Source organism: Sphaerodactylus townsendi, linkage group LG08 (assembly GCF_021028975.2).
Source record: "Sphaerodactylus townsendi isolate TG3544 linkage group LG08, MPM_Stown_v2.3, whole genome shotgun sequence".
In the NCBI taxonomy this organism is placed as follows: Eukaryota; Metazoa; Chordata; class Lepidosauria; order Squamata; family Sphaerodactylidae; genus Sphaerodactylus; species Sphaerodactylus townsendi.
Genome location: NC_059432.1, coordinates 30,801,822 through 30,817,590, shown reverse-complemented (window position 1 = coordinate 30,817,590; position 15,769 = coordinate 30,801,822). Strand labels below are relative to the sequence as shown.

Genomic DNA, 15,769 nt, shown 5'->3' with positions numbered 1-15,769 from the left:
AACATCCATCTTGTGCCAAGAATACTCCTTTGAATCGGTAGGTCTCTAGGGCAAAATGACAGGAGGCTGATCTCCTATTGACTATGGAAGAAGGAGTTGACCTTGGGTCTGAAAGTCAGGTCTGTTCTTAAGGTAACCACATCCTTGTGGAAGATACATAAATCTTGTCTGACTGAGAGAGTTTCAAGCTCAGACACTCTCAATGCTTACATTATGGCTACTACAAATAGAGTTTTCATCACTAGCCATCTAAAGGGAATGTCCACTTCCAGCATCCATCAATCTGTTTTGGGAAGATAGCCACCTGTTCTGAAATATGAGAAGGTAAATTTCACCAGCGTTGACCTGCAATCATTGCTTGGACTGCTTGGGTTCTCAGTTTCCCCTGTTCTGTCTGGGAAAGCATAGCTTATGGAACTCATTGTGGAAGCTCCCTTTTTTTTTTAATGGATGGCCTGTTATTCCAAGAGGAAGTTCTGGTTCTTCTTTTGTACTTGGGGCAAGTGTGTTGACTGCCAAAGGAACCATAGCCCCTCTTGTTGCTCCTCCTAAGTGTTCTGGGGAGAGCCTTTCTCTTGTCTTTGGTCTCTATTAAGACCTTGTCCAGCTGTTTCCCACACAGTCTATGTCTCTGAAAAGGATATGTCACAATGGTGGCCTTTGAATGATCAGCAGGCAAAGCCAAAAGCCAAACAGTTCTTCTGGCAGAGACTAGACGCCTCGATGAGAAGCTCATAGCATCCAGGGTGGTGTCTGCTAAAAATGACATGGACTTAATTAACCTGTTACCCTCCTATAAAAAGCATTTTGCTTGTGGGAAGAAGGAACTGGAACATTATCCTTGCCCATGCTGTGGAGGCTCCAGAGACTATGGAGGCAGCAGTGGATGCCTGGATGGTCATGACCACTGCCTCATAAGCTTTGTACAGTGTAAAGTCTGCTTTTTTATGCAGGCTCCCCTTGAGGGATTCTGAGCCATCTTCTGAAAGCAGAGGACTGGATAGGAGGGCTGCAACATGAGCATCAACCAGGGGTACTTGCAAAAAAAAATCCTTGGTAAATGATGGCAATGTGTAGAGTTTCTTAAGAAATGGGGGTACTGTTGGTTTGGACCATTCTGCTTTGATTTGATCTTCCAGGTATTTTAGCATGGGAAAGACCATCTCAGTATTGGCACATCTAAAGAAAAACTCCTCCCTTTGGGTCTTTGTTTTCTGAGCCTGGAAACATCAGGCTGATGTCTCAACCCATGATTAGACCAACAACTCAACCTTTAAGGTTTATGTCTGTCTTTGTCCTTCTCAGGAAGGGCAGGCACTCTCTTTGTGTAGGGAGATTAAGGAGGGTCCGTTTTTCCCTATAAAAAGTCCACTCTCTCAATAACCAGTGTTCAGTATCTCTGGACAACTTTCTGTCTGTCATACTGTTCCACAGCACTGTTCTCTCAGAACTAAGCACAGGTCTCTCAGTTCTGTTCACCAGACCATTTCATTCCAAGACCAGGTGACTATAACTGTTGCTTTCCTTCCCCATATATCCCTTATCTGTTCCAGACCTATCCCCTCACAACTGCTTATATCCTAGGACTGTGTGTGTATTCTGCTGCTTTTATTGTGTTTGTGAATTCCTATTATCCCTTAATAAAATAAACTTTATTCGCCCTCCTGCAAGCTTCTTGTGAAAAGCTGACTCTTATGTAAATAGGCGATGAAAACCCCAAGCATGCCCAACCTTTTGCAAAGCCAAGAGTTAGCTCCTGCTAATTCCCCGCAGTTCCTACCACTTCTGGTAAGAGCGCCACTTTCAAGTGCCTCTTCCAAGAAAGGCTTTTTGGCATGAACACTCGGCTTGATATCTGAGAGGGCTAGGGAAGCCCGACCTCAGACTCTGCCGACCTCCACTGAAGTCTGATCCAGTGTGGCTGAAGTTGCAATGTCCTCTGGCTCTGACAGGAAGCTTCCCTCATCATCACTCCCTTCTGCGAGAACATATGGTGCTCTTTCCAAGCTGACTTTGTCTCTGAAGCCCAAAGAAAAGGGAGATAAGAGGAAGAAGGAAGAAGGAAGAAGACCACAAAAGATTGATGAGAGACGAAGGAAAAAACAAAGGTGGATAATTAGAAGTGAAAACTAGAAGAAAGCAATAATATAGAAGCAAAAAATAGAAATGAAAGTACCATATATATTTGCGCATAAGTTGAGTTTTTCAGCCGTTTTTTCAGGCTGAAAAATGCCCCCCTCGACTTCTACGCGAGTCACAGAGCTGCCCAGCATGCTGGGGAAGAGGAGAGATCTCCCCCTCTTTCCCAGCCAGCCAAGCGACCTCTGTGCAAGAGAGGAGCCCCACCCAGTAGCTCCAGTTGAGGGCTGCTGACTTGGGCACCCCTCGTTTCCACGGAGGCTGCCCAGCTGGCTGGGGAAGAGGGGAGATCTTCCCCAGCCAGCCGAGCAACCTCCATGCAAGAGAGAGCCTCAACTGGGGCTGCCTCAACTGGGGGTGCCCAAGTCAGCAGCCCTCAACTGGAAACGAGGGGTGCCCAAGTCAGCAGTCCTCAACTGGGGCTGCTGGCTGGGGCTCTCTCTTGCACGGAGGTCGCTCTGCTGGCTTGGGAAGAGGGGAGATCTAGCTAGCCGAGCGACCTCCACGCAAGAGAGGAGCCCAAACCAGCAGCCCTAGTCGTTTCCACGGAGGCTGCCCAGCTGGCTGGGGAAGAGGGGAGATCTTCCCCTCTTCCCCAGCCAGCTGAGTGACCTCCGTGGAAGACAGAAGCCCCAGTCAGCAGCCCCAGTACTAACTAAGCTGCTGAATTTCCCACCCTCGACTTATACACAAGTCAATAAGTTTTCCAAGTTTTTTGTAGTAAAATTAGGTGCCTCGACTTATACTCGGGTCGACTTATACATGAGTATATACGGTATTCAGAAAACAGTAGAACAGTTGCTCTCATGAACTTCTCCCTGTTGAAGCAGGCACAAAACTGAAAATATCAGGGAAATTTCCACTGGATCAGGAAGTCAGAAGAAAAAAAAATCAACCCTGCCTTCCTGATTGGTCAGTGGGAAGAACAGGCCTTCTGGAATGTAGCTGATAATTTTCCACTAGGCTACAGTATGCCAGGTCCCCCACAGTCACCTAGAGCCTTATGACAGCACATAACATGGAGAACAGCCATGAAAAGAAATTCTCCGTCTCAGATCCATAGTACAGATGTCAAAAGGCCAGGGAGAGAAGAAGCCTCAATCAGATTCAGAGTCTGACAAGGAAATAAAATGCCAACAAATATTAGTTAAAAAGCAAAGTTGCATTTTCATCCTAAAACAAGCATCCTGACAAGCTAAAAATAATCTCAAATTCCATCCACACAAAGAATGGTCAGTGTCTGTAACAACTCCCTCCACCCCACAAAAAAAAATACAGAAGATTTAAAGGGACTTTTATGTAACACAGAAGAAAGCAATCTAGTATCCTTCCTGAATTAATCATAAAGACAAAAGCTGCCTTTTGAACCTGAACCCAATCATATCTGTAAGCAAATATTTAGTCATTCTGTTTAAATTATAGTATCAGGACCATCTCCTGACAAGGTAAAGTTTTCCCTCAGACAAATACTGGCAAAAAGAAATAATTTTCACTGAAGCTTGAAACTTCTAGGTCAGTGGTGGTGAAACTATGGCACGGGTGCCAGAGGTGGCACTCAGAGCCCTTTCTGTGGGCACGCACAAACAGAGTCGCCCACACCCTCACCCCCCACCCCCCACACATCTAGGCTGGTCTAGGATGCTGGGCTCAATTATTAGCATTAAACCTAAAACCTTGTTTTGGGGAAGTCATGTAGGTAACCCTGTTAAGTGCTGTTAAACCCCACTGATTTTCATGCGAAGAACTAAAGCATGATCCTTTACCTGGGAGTAATCTTGGTTGCTGGCAATGGGACTTGTTCTGAGTAAACCCTCCTAGGGTTGTGACTCACCCATTGGAAGAGTTGCACGGTTGCTTCAAAGCAAAGCCACCAACTACCACCAAGCTTACCCCCGAGTAACACACTCTCAGGCTGGAAATAAACTGCAGTTTTTCTAAACTGAAACCTTAGTATTCAGGTTAAATTGCCGTGTTGGCACTTTGTGATAAATAAGTGGGTTTTGGGTTGCAGTTTGGGCACTTGGTCTCGAAAAGGTTCGCTATCACTGTGTTAGGTGATGTTGACTCCAAGAACTATCATACATATTACCTCTAACGGAAATTTAGGATTACACTAGCCTTCCTTGTGATACTATTCCTATTAGCATGTTTGTTTGTGTGTATGTGCCGTCAAGTCAAAGTCAAACCATGGTGGAAACCCTCGTGGTGCTTTCTCAGTGCCAAGGAGATGTCTTAGGAGGTGGTTTTGTCAAGTGCCTTCCTACTATAAGGAAGCTGAGAGAGTTCTGAGAAAATTGACACTGGCCCAAAGTCACCCAGTAGGCCTCATGTGGAAGAATGGGAATTGAATCCAGTTTTCCAGATTAGAGTCTGCTGCTTTTCATCACTACATCACACTGGCTCTCTATTAGCATGCTTACCCATACGTAAATAGAAAATACAATACAAATAGTGCTATACAATGAAATATGAATATATACATTTCTATGCATTATACAAACTTTTCAGATGAGCTTAGCAATTTAAAAAATGGAAACTGAGAGAGTCTACTTCTTTACATTTGTTCTGGCAATACGTTATCCATGGCTACCCGACAAGTAAGCCCAATGGGTGTTGATGGTAAAGTAACCTTTTGAGTGCCATTCCATGACCCGGGCTGATGGGCCTGCTTTCACCGGGCGGGAGTGACCTTATCTCTGCGCTGGAGATGAGGTCTCCCTCAGGAAGCAGGAAGGGGATGGGATGAATAGAGCGGCAACCCGAAGCTTCTGGCAGGAAGTCATGTCATTCCTGCTAATCAACGCAGTACTTGGAGCTTAAGATGTCTGAATAAACGGTCTTTTTCACCAAAGAGCCTTTTATTTCTGCTTCTATGGAATTCCTTACATTGTGGCAGGAATCCTTAATCCATCTATCTTACTTTAGTGCTTAAACCTTCTAGTGTCTGCGACTATGGAGAGGTAAAATGTTACTGCGAAGGCGCGTAGCCTCCAAAGTTGCGGGTTCGACCTTTCCCTTCTGATCTGGAGCGAAACCGGGCGGGAGAACCGGCTCCTCGCTTTGGTGATCTCTTTCCCCGGCCCTCGTGATCAGCACGAAGTCTTCCTTACTCCGCTGGTTCCAGGACGGACTTTAATGCAATTATGGTGCGACTTTACATGAGTCGCTTAAAGCGCGGGTCTGGCGGATCGAAATTTCAGGATCGGATCTTCAGTCCCCGCTGCGGTGAATTAAGCAAACCCTCAGATGCACAACCTGTCAAGGGAGGAGACGGGCTCTGACCACCTCTTCATAAGGCAACCCAGGAATCCACGCTGAACGGGTTCCGGACTCTCGTGATTTTGGTGATGTTCCCAGTTAACTCACCGTGGCACAGCACTGGGGCCCGGCCCAAAAGCGATGCCACTGGGACTAAACCTGGGATTGGGAGGGGTATCCGCGATTAAGTTTTCCAATCGACCCCCCCTGGAACGCTGGGAAGTCAGCGAAGTCGTCACCTGAGGTGTTCTTCGGGAGCCACCGTATATTGCGGTGTTCCTCGGCGTCTCCCTTCCAGACGCACGGCGAGTCCGGAAAGAAAGCCTGCACTCCCCAGCCGATTCCGTTCCCTCTCCCATCGAAGCGAGAACCTTGGGATGAGGAAGTGGGCTGTCCAGCGTAGATGCCCAAGAAGCATGGACCCGTGGAACTGGGGCTAAACGAGCAGGAACGCGCACAGCTGCAGCAAGAGCCAAACCTGCAGAGCCATCAACCGGAACGGCAACGCGAAAGAAGTTCAGGCCCGAAGCAGTTGGACCGCGCTAAAGATGCGCCTCCAACGGTCCATTAATATGCTTCCAGAATCTGTCAGTCCATGATAAAAGTCCTTGGAACACTCCAGACTGGATTTACAACGGGTAAACGCCGAAAAGCTGCCTGGTGTTTTCCTGGCGACGCTAAAAGTGAAAGCCCTGGCACGCAGCTTTCAAACGTGGGACTAACTGGCTAAATTGGAACGAAAAGCTGCTCTGCATGCGCATTCTGTGATGCATTCATAACCCGTTAGGCAAGAGAGAGCGAAACGGCGTTGAGAGGGAGCTAAGGAGGCAGCATCAGGGAAGTCCAAGTTGGAGTCTATGCTGGTTACTTCGATAATGCCGGGTGCCAGGGGGCTAATGCATCTGGGTCCTGCTACCCAAACGCCAGCTGTACAGCCAGCGCTTCGGACTCCGCCCTCCCTGCAACAGCTGCCTGCCCAACCTTGCTTCAATCTCACAAGAATCGGGCCGCTTCTGCAGGCGCTAAGAGCCGAACGGGAACGGCTTATGGGCCCCCGATACCGCCTCGTTCGATGTCTGACCGGCTTCCAAACTTCCCTACTTTATTTTGGTAACCAATGCCCACTTGGAAGACTATGATGATTCCGCTCCACCGAGTCCGATAAAAAATACGGACATCGGGCTTCACAGTCCTGGATGCAAGCAGCCGTCGACTGGTTCGGTGGACTCTTTTGATTTGCAAGATGAAGACTCTCGCGAGACGGTGCCCCGCCGATATCCAAGCCTTAAGAGCCGCTTCCGCGATCCAGGGCGCTACAGCAGGTTGTAACAGTATCAGTCCAATTCATCAAAACGATCCCACAAGGCAACCGCTTCGTTTGCAGAATTTCTGTTCGGTGGAATTGTCGTACGCCGGCTGCTCGACTTCTCCTGAGTGGGCTCCTGAACGCATGAAATCGCTAATAACTTCGGATGCTGCCGCCGGCAGCTGGCGTGGAACGGTGTTTTAATTCGGGTTCTCAGACATTATGGCTTGAATCCAGTTGGGGAACCAGGTGGTTCCGCTTGAATATGCTCGTAAGCCGTGAGGCCGCCTTACCCAAACTCCCGCTTCAAAACCTGCTCACTCCGTCGCGTCCACGCTTCCAACCAAAACTACACTTCTGGAACCGGCCGGGCCGCCAGGGATCGTGCCTTTTATCGCGAGTGGCCAGGTCATCTAGCAGCCAACTGTCCGCCAAGAAACAATGCACCAACCGCTTCCAGTTAGCGCAAAATACGCACTCCATCTGCCGGGCTACCATCAGCAGATCGGGGCCACCTCCGACGGCTCGCTCTCAAAGCTGTCCATCGGCTAATTCCAGAGGAGGGGACGCAGCTGCCGGCTCTTTCTTCAGCCCCCCCATGCGACATGATCGGTCCGGACTTCTGGACGCTGGGTGAGGGAGTGAAGGCAGCGCCCGGTACTGTGCTGCGCTTTAAACCCCTGCTTAAACATTAATTTCGTGAGATTCCATGCCCTTGCTGGATTCTGGCTGCTCCCCATTGCTTACCGCGCCCCAGGTGGCAGGAGTGTTCATAGGTCTGATCCAAATTCCCTGGCTAAGCTCGTTACCATTCGCCCAAATGGACGGCAGCCCTCGAACGGTCGACCGCCCAGTTCAAAACACAACCGTTCTCCCCGCGCCACTCATTGGGAGAGAAAATCCGGTTTTATTTTGGCCATGCCAAAATGGCCAAACACTCCATAGTTTGGCATATGGTTATTGTTACGTGAACCAAAGTTCATTTGGAAGCCGAACGGATCCTAGAACCAACCGACCCTCCAGCCGAACATACAATTCGTGGGAAAACCCAACTTCTCCCCTGACACACCCTCCCCCTGGTCCGTCAGCGACAGTTCCCGCATTCTGTTGGCATCCCACCGGGCGTACTACATGATCTGAGAACCGCGTTTTTTCAGAGTAAGCACGCGCATCAGTTGCCACCCCATAGAGACACTGACTGCAAAATCGTTATGTCCAGGGGCTAACTGCTCAAAGGACCTACCGATGAGTTCCACGAGGAGAAGGAACTTTCGTGCTCTTGGACGCCAAGCGGGTTCATAATGTAAATATGGGCTACCGCAAAACACACACACACGCTGTTCCCCGTCTGTGCCGCGAAAGATATTCGTCGTCATGCGATTTGTTCTTCATACAACAGTCTCCGTCTTGTTCAAATACCTTTTGCCTTTGATCAAGGACCTTTTAGACGGTACCGTACGTCATGATTTTACTAAATTGGACTCTGAGGAGAAGTTCGTCAAAAACAGCTTCAACAGAATTACAAGGCTATGAACACTTTGACTACGCTAAATACGTTTGAAGTTTCCGAATATCGCCGTCTGGAAACGGGCCCCCCGGGCTTTTGCGGCCCTTAATCAAACCAATAAGTTCTCCATGATTCCATTGTACAAGGGAGTTGTGGTATACTTAGATGACGCGATCACTCACAAAACCATAGAAGAGCATGAAACATTGCTCGAGGTATTGAAACGCTTTGCTCGACAACTTCCTCTTTTGCCAACTATCCAAATGCTGCTTTTCACTCAGACCTCCATTGGATCATCTGCGGTTACCGGATCTCGGCCCAGGGTTTGAAAATGGATCTCTGTCCTGATTCGTCTCTTCCAATGGGTTTCCGCCTCTCTACCGTCCCGTTCTTTTGTTTTGCGTTACTTTATCGTGATTCTTTATACCTCATAACCATCCCTTCAATGCGACAACTAAGGGTAGCGCTGTCCACTGTTGGCTAAGCCCGGGCCTCTTTTTTTCCAGCATCCATAGTTAAAATGTCGCTCAGCTCTTTTCAACTTTAAAGTCTGTCCAACCGAAACGAAGCACTTCTGACTCCAGATTCTCCGCTAGGGTCTTTTCCACGATGTCCTGGACAAAGCATCGGCAGCGCACGCCTCTGTTAAACGTCACGGTAGGTTGGTTCCGCTGGTGGAACCATATCCAGCGATATCCGCCCAGCCAAAATAGTTGAACCTTCCTACTTGGCGCCATTTCGGTTGAGGGGTTAAACAATTCTTTTCATATGTTTGCCCGGATTACAAAATTTGGCCGCTTCCACTTCTGCGATGTTCGCGAAATAACTCTGCGGCCGTATTTTTTTCGCCATGTCTATTTTTCTCCCGCGCCAATAACTGGTTGGATTCCGGGAGGGTGGGCAGTTCAGATATTATTCTACTGACTGTTCTTTTCTCCTAGTTTGTCGTCACCGACTTAAACGCTCACTTTCCTCTGTTCTTTTTCGCGGGAAGTCCAGGAGGCGGGTTGTACTGAAGCCTAATGCCGACACTGGTAATGGAGCGGCGAGGGGAATGTTGGTACGTGTTTCCGTTTCAGGAATGGAAGTTTGCCATTTATGCTCGCTTTCGGGTTGGATATTTGTCCGTCGTCTGGCGCGTAATGCGGCGGGATATTGAGGTGATATTGCCGTTGTTTCGTTTAGCGCCATAAAGCGTTCATGGTTGTCGAACTTCCCGTACGTTCCGGCAGTCATTCCGTCGATGACTATAGACGTTCGAGCAGTCAGTGGTGCACATTTGGTGGTAGCGTCATCATGTTCGTTCCATTTATCTCTTCCGCTTTGTTTGGTATCGGCAGCCTATCAATATAAGCGATCGTTTATTCCGCCTGGTGAGTACGGGAGCCTTTCGGTTTCTACTCCATTTCTAAACCATTGTCGCTGTTCGTCGCCCACGGTGCGCTTCATTCGCCAGGAACTGAGAAACTGAAACATGTCAGATAGCAGCGCATACTTTAACGTTACCAGGGATAATTTGTGCGGAAGTTTGCCTCTTATGGCGGGAGGTTGTTCTTCCATAATCATGCACCGCGGAACGCAGTAGTACCGTCCCCTTTTTTGAAATACCAGTGTTCACCGTCATCAAAACCATTTCCGTCAGCAGTTTCGCACCTTCCAGAGTTTCTTCCAATACTGGTATCTGGCCCTGCGTTGAAGCAGGCTACTGGTTCCAGAATCAAGCAGGACTTTAAAAAGCAGCTGGATAAATACCGCTGGCGAATTTTGGTGTAGGGCGCTTTTGTGGCGCTATGCCTGAGCCTATTAAAGGTTCCGGTAGATGTGAAGGCGAACGCCCGGGAAACCGGTAAAGATTCTGGACTTTAGAATGCCATAGTATAACGCATCGTCCGCTTTGATGGTTTAACTTCTTTGCAGGTACATACGTCCGAGTCTCTTCCATTCATGCTCGTCTATTGCTTCCGCTTCGGGAGTCATGCCCGTTCACGCTTCTGAATGAGAGGTTTCTTTGTTCACGAAATATCAGTCGCTATACGCGTTACCAAAGCCCCATTTCTTTTATCTTGGATTTCTGCGGACAGAATACGCGTAATATCGCCAGTCCGCCAGCAAATTAAGGGAAAGCGAGTTCTGGTCACCATCTTCCATTTTGAGCGCGAAAGCTTACTGTTCATGAGTAAACGCCCTGGGCGTTTCCAGCAAGAGGTAGAAATGCAGAAAGCTTTGGGCGTTGATACGCGCTGTCCAGGCGGCGTCTTATCGTCAACATCAGGTGCCGGATCTGCACAACTTTATCTCGCGCTGGAGATGAGGTCTCCTCTGCTCCTAAGGGAAGCAGGAAGGGGGATGGGATGAATAGAGTTATAACCTGTGCTTCTGGCGGGAAGTGTCATTCCTCGTTACTGTCCTGTCGCAGACTTTCAGCTTAAGATGTTCGAATAAACAGCCTACTGCGCAAGAGCCTTTTATTTCTGCTTCTATGGAATTCCTTACACCACTCAAGTATCTTCATCAGTGAGGATGTATAACTTTCCAACCAACCTCTCAATTTAACAATTAAACTGTGCCAACTATTAAACAGATGTCAAGGAAGTCCTGCCACCCACATCAATAGAATACAGAGCATGGTAGTGTTATTGGTAATAGTGTACCATCAATTGACCTAGGACATGGCCTGAATGCATATAAATGAATAATAAGGTAAATTAATAAATCAACCCCACCCCAAGAATACTAACAATAAAAAGGATGTTTTGCTAAATGGCATTCTGTTAAATATAATGTATTCCTAAATTGACATAAAACAAAACATGCCAACCTGTCAACAGTGAGCTGGCTAGATTTCCATTTAAGCATTTCATCCTTGAAATTAATCATATTTATCCTTTGTAACCATAAAAAGCAGAGCTTTCTAGCTTGACTCCAAATAACCCATCCTCCCTGTAAAATCAGTAAATTAAAAAGTGTCTACTTGAACTGTATTCTTTATAAAAGGCATGTTTCAGTGTGTACTGTGAAAATATGACACTGGACAGAGACAAAAAGTAATAGTGCAATCCTAAGCATGTAGTAGGAACTAAATCACAATGTTTTCAATATTTCCTAGGAAACGTATTTAGAATTGTAGCCTTAGTGTTGCCATAATAAATTTTTGTTTGTGTGTTAAAAAATCAAATATGGTGAGGTACTCTGGAAGGAAAGACTGCTTTGAGACTAATAGTTGATAGATTAGAAGACTATGCGAGGCAAATTTTTCCAGGAACTTCACAAAAAAAACTTGTGCACCCCAATTTTTTTGTCTTTCCTACCTATACTAGAGACCAATGTCTTACTTAACTTCTCTGGACTCTTTATCCATCCATCAGGCATTCATGCTGGAATATTTAATTGACTTCCCAACAAACGTCACTAATGGAACATATAAACAGATTCCATTACAGCAGAAACGATGTTATTTGGTTGTGACATTCCAGATTCTCTATCCCGTTCATTCATTAATTGTAAACAATTTGCCTGCCAACACTTGCCTTTGAGACAACATTTAATACAAAAAGGTCAGAAATGTCACGATGATGACAAATTAGTTCAAAAAAACTCTTGAGTGATAAAGACCTAGTTACAATGGATTTTGGCAGCTAAATTTTTAGTGGAAATTATAACCCTACTTGCCATTGTGATAAAGTCAACTACTTTTCAACTATTGGTCTTGCAAGCTGATTTTTAATGTTTTTTAATGCACCTGTTGAGGTGCTATTTTTATGTGTTTTCATGTGTTTATTGGATTTATTTTATACAAACGCCAGTGAAGGTATTCTGATGTCTAGTGGGGTACATTTTTTCTTCTTTTTTCATAGTTTTGGTCTGACATTATAGGTTGATCTCTATACATAACAATGCTTAAGCTCTTCCAGCAATCTGTACTACAAAAAAAGTAAGTTTATTCACATGCCGTTTTATTCATTCAGCAGTACTAATCAAGCGTTAATAAAGTAGTTCATCAAAACCAACTTCCTAAATTTACATTTATGATATCTTATCATTTTATAAAATCCACTGTGATTACAATGAACACTAATAAAATCACAAGATATAACTCTCGTCCTTTGTATGACACAGAATAAGCAAAAACTGGATACAGTAGAAAATTGTCTTGTTGAATGTACTGTTATTAAATGGCAGCTTACAATAAGAAATCATTGATTTGATTTCTATTTGTCATGTTATGGTTTATTTATGGTTTATTTCTAGTTTCTAAAGAAGGTTAAACAGTGGATGACAGAATATGTGTGTATGTGTGTGCATGTACGCACTAAAAATAGGACACAATTCAAGTCAATATGACAGTCTATTAGCATTTAAAAAAGGCTCTCTCTTAAAAATGATCTCTCTCTCTTCAATTAAATATCTCCGTGTTAGTAGATCAAGGAAAATGGTATGGGGATGAAGAAGCAGGAAAACAATAATCAAACATTACAGAGGTGTTTTTCTGTCTCTTTCAATTCTCCCTGTTCTGTGCACTTAATGATATATTCTATTTCTACTATTATTCTTTTAGCCCAAATTAACAAAAGACTTGTGCTCTGTATGCTTTCCCTATTTTCGTATTCATTTATATCCCATTGCTCTCTTCTCCTCCATTTTATCCTCACAACAATCCTGTGAGATAGGATAGGGAGAAAGTGTGTTACTGGCCCAAGATCACCAACAAACTTTCAGACATACATTGCCCTGCTTTATGTACCCACAAATCTACTAGATTGCCATGGAACAAAATTCCAAGTCCTAATGACAACTTTGAGTGGAACCAGGGACAATTTACAGGGATGGTCATTCAGACAGCTTGTGGGAGTACTCTTGACAGCAGGCTAACCCAACTTGCTATAATCTTCACAATGGAACATATTAATACAGCAGTGCACCTCCAGACTCACTTGATACCTGAAGAAGAAGAAGGAGAAGGAGAAGAAGAAGAAGAGGAGGAGGAGGAGGAGGAGGAGTTTGGATTTATATCCCCCCTTTCTCTCCTGCAGGAGACTCAAAGGGGCTTACAATCTCCTTGCCCTTCTCCCCTCACAACAAACACCCTGTGAGGTAAGTGGGGCTGAGAGAGCTCTGAGAAGCTGTGACTAACCCAGCTGGCATGTGTGGGAGTGTACAGGCTAATCTGAATTCCCCCAGATAAGCCTCCACAGTTCAGGCGGCAGAGCTGGGAATCAAACCCGGTTCCTCCAGATTAGATACACAAGCTCTTAACCTCCTACGCCACTGCTGCTCCTGTGTAACAGCAAGCAGAAATGTTTTTGATGTGACTGTACCTAATCACTGGATACTGTCGTTAGGACTTGCCTAGGCATTTTTCTGCCCAAACTTGATGCTCCATTGTGACACATTTGCAACAATACAAAATAAATTATTTTTCTGCTAGTAGGGCTTGATCTATGACATTTTTACACATTTACAGTTGCTAATTTATGCCACAGTTCTGTAACCAGCAGGAAAATAGGAAAAATATTTTCCTGAGCCTGCCACCGAACTACACTGGCTAAGGATCAGAGCAAAGAGACTAGTGTTGTCCAGAAGCCTCCATGAGGTTCACGGAGAGCGCGTGTGTATGTTTGTGCCAATGCTGTGTGGTTTCCCTCTTGTTTGTGCCTTTCTGGGATGTATTGGAGGCCCCTTTTAAGTTGAATTTGTGATGTGCCTGCAGTTTAGGATGTTGGTTTGGTTGGGTTCTTCAGTTAGTTTAAGGTTTTGTTATTGTTAGATTTAAGAAAGTCATGCCAATAAGTATCTGTAAAGTCTTGCCCAAAAGTATAAGTACATGTGTTTATCCTTTAAGGTTTCCCTAACGTTTAAGTTTAGAAATGTTATTTTTGAAATTTGTGTCTGATGGCCAAAGCAATGGCCAGAAAGGTTGATATTAAGGGACAAGGAAACTAGTCCTGGAATTCAGTCTGGACCAACACCCAGGTAATCCCATCTTCACTCAACAAAAGCACCGACCTTTTGACTAACAAAGGATGTCACTGTTTTTGCTTATTGGACTGTTTGAAGTTTTACTCTCTCAGGATCCAGAAGTCCGCTCATTGGACTATTGACCACAGTTCTTTTTCCAATTCTAGGATCTCAAGCACCTATTGGACTATTGAAGTTTCCACTTCTAGAAGAAAACCAAGATTGGCAGCCGTTAAGTCTTTCTTTAGAGGGGACTTAATCCCATCAGCAAAAACAAAAGACTGTCTTCCTCCTCTTTGTTTTAAATTGTCTGTATTATGTGGCAGGGGACTGCCCCCTTCCTCCTCTGATCAGGTGAAAAACTGTATAAGAAGGGCTGTGTTTCGTTCTGTACTGTGTGGCCTGGAAAGAGCTTGAAATCACAATAAAAGAACCTCTGCTCTGAAGGCAGCCTGCCTCTGCATCCACTCACTGCTGCCAAAGCTGAAATCACTCTGGCTCATTCCACACAAGCAAAATAATGCACTTTCAAGCTGCTTTCACAACTGTTTTTGCCATTCCGCACAGCTTCAAAGAGCCCTGAAAGCAGCTTGAAAGTGCATTATTCTGCGTGTGCGGAATGAGCCTCTGAAATCACTATTGCTCATTGCTGACAAAGCTGAAATCACTCTGAAATCACTTTCTAGTTACCCCTGGCTGTGGGTAACAGTTTTGCATGACAAATGTGTGTGCTTGTGAATTCACTACAAGTGAAAGCTATTTATCGAAATGTTAGGTATAAAATGACTTTTCAAAGAAGCTTGCTAATAATGGGAAGGGAAAAAAAGATTCACAACTTTCTATAACTTCAATAAACACAAAAACCCAGAATTTTCACTTAGGCGGAAAATTGCAACAAACTGATGATTTAAAAAGGACACACAGAAAAAAGAAAATCAAAAACTCACTTTTTACTCTTAGGTGGAGGCAGCTGCCTTTCCTTGTTTGTACAAGAGTTTCCTATAGAGGAAAGATTTTGTATCCTGGGTTGCTGGCTGTTTGCTTTATCACCTTTGCATGTATGCACCAAAAGACATCTGCTCACTTCTTAGACACCCTTCTTGACAGTATCTTTCATATCACTTGGCATCAGCAATCACATTTGGAGCAAGCCAACAAAGGGTGATGCCTGTAAACAGAAGAATCAGACTGAGTCATGGCATGAAGAAGCAACAGGGAAAGAAAATCTCCTTATACAAACTGAAATAAGTAATTGTACTACCAATGCCAGTTTCTAAAAAGAAAATGCATCAAAAATATCAAGCAGTTCTCTATTTCAAGACAAAAAGATGCATGACTGGCACCATTAAGTCTAATAACATTTCAGGGGAGAAGAGAAAGCTATTAACAGATTCTGAAATAATGCAACACTAATCAGACAAGAAGCTAAACCAAAAATTAATGGACTAAGTACTGGATAGCATATTTATGTCAAAGAACAAATGCCCTTTCCATCTATAGAATTTTAAAAGCACTGTTCTCCATTTTCAATTTCATTTGAATTATGTTGTAGTTATAGCATGATAATGAATAAATACATTTTTTTCAAAAAAAACTATTTGGCC

General features: G+C 44.9%; 1 protein-coding gene across 5 annotated transcripts in view; it reads right to left on the bottom strand.

Moving 5' to 3' along the window:
• Positions 1–15,769, bottom strand: part of PCDH15 (protocadherin related 15) — a 904,280-nt gene that overhangs the window by 759,238 nt on the left and 129,273 nt on the right. For all 5 annotated transcript variants that reach the window (XR_007245346.1, XM_048507034.1, XM_048507035.1 and 2 more), the window contains exon 2: positions 15,113–15,333. The gene's annotated coding sequence lies outside the window, so the exon portion shown is untranslated. The remainder of the gene's footprint in view (positions 1–15,112; positions 15,334–15,769) is intronic.